Source organism: Phocoena phocoena, chromosome 1 (assembly GCF_963924675.1).
Source record: "Phocoena phocoena chromosome 1, mPhoPho1.1, whole genome shotgun sequence".
NCBI lineage: Eukaryota > Metazoa > Chordata > Mammalia > Artiodactyla > Phocoenidae > Phocoena > Phocoena phocoena.
In genome coordinates, this window is record NC_089219.1 from 14,666,751 (window position 1) to 14,668,517 (window position 1,767).

Consider the following 1,767-nt stretch of genomic DNA (forward strand, 5'->3'; position numbering starts at 1 on the left):
ACCTTTTCAGCTATTATCTCTTCAAATATTTTCTCAGGCCCTTTCTCTCTCTCTTCTCCTCCTGGGACCCCTATAATGCAAACATTAGCACACTTGGTGTTGTCCCAAAGGTCTCTTAAACTGTTGTCATTTCTTTTCAGTCTTTTTTCATTTTTCTCTTCAGCAGCAGTGATTTCCACTACTCTGTCTTCCAGCTCACTGATCTGTTCTTCTGCCTCATTTAGTCTACTATTGACTCCTTCCAGTGTATTTTTCATTTCAGTTATTGTATTCTTCAATTCTGTTTGATTGTTCTTTATATTTTATAATTCTTTGTTAAAAACTTCTTTATAGGAACTTCCTTGGAGGCGCAGTGGTTAAGAATCCACCTGCCAACGCATGGGACATGGGTTTGAGCCCTGGCCCAGGAAGATCCCACATGCCACAGAGCAACTAAGCCCGTGCGCCACAACTACTGAGCCTGCGCTCTAGAGCCTGTGAGCCACAACTACTGAGCCTGCGAGCCACAGCTACTGAAGCCCACGCACCTAGAGCCCATGCTCCACAACAAGAGAAGCCACCACAATGAGAAGCCCGCGCACCGCAACGAAGAGTAGCCCCCGCTCAACGCAACTAGAGAAAGCCAGCATGCAGCAATGAAGACCCAACACAACCAAAAATAAATAAATAAATAAAATTGAAAATAATAAAACTTCTTTATACAGTGGAATACTACTCAGCCATAAAAAAGAATGAAATAATGCCATTTGCAGCAACATGGATGGACCAAGAAATTATCATACTAAGTGAAGGAAGTCAGAAAGAAAGCCAAATACCATATGATATCACTTATATGTGGAATCTAAAATGTTACGTAAATGAACTTATCCACAAAGTAGAAACAGACTCACAGACATAGAGAACAGATTTGTGGTTGCCAAGGGAGAGGGTGCATGGGGGAGGGATGGAATTAGCAGATGCAAACTATTATATATAGACTGGATGAACAACAAGGTCTGTATAGCACAGGGAACTATATTCAATATCCTGTAATAAAACATAATGGAAAAGAATTTTTTAATAAAACTCCTTAAAGGCACACATTCCTATAAGACTATCCTAAGAATTATCAATTTCCTGGACTTCTCTAACTTCAATTTAGGAAATATTAACTCTCCGAAACTCCACATCCTAGCCTTCCCTTATTGTCTTGTTTTGCTGAGTGCTACTTATTTAATATTCTTTACAACAATGCTCTTACTATGCGGTATAATGGTGTACTACATCAACTTGAATGAAATGAAAAAAAAAAAACTCTGATTGCTTGCTCTATGCATCCGTTCTCCTCCCGAGTTCTTTGATCAAGTTTACAATCATTACTCTGAACGGAAAGAATGTGAACTTTTATCCACAGGATAATGTCTATATTTTTGCCGATAAAAAATGATCTGGATTCCAGATCTAAGAGGGAAAAGCAGTTTGACTTAAAGAAAGGTATGCATGCCTTGAGGGCCCTCCTGTGTGTGAGTTCTCGGAGGATGACTTCAAGCTCCAGGCCCTGTGGCTCACAGTGCACCCAAATCAGAAAATGTCCACAAGGGGCTTCCCTGGTGGCGCAGTGGTTGAGGGTCCGCCTGCCGATGCAGGGGACGCGGGCTCATGCCCCGGTCTGGGAGGATCCCACGTGCCGCGGAGCGGCTGGGCCCGTGAGCCATGGCCGCTGAGCCTGCGCGTCCGGAGCCTGTGCTCCGCAGCGGGCGAGGCCGCGGCAGTGAGGGGCCCAAGTAC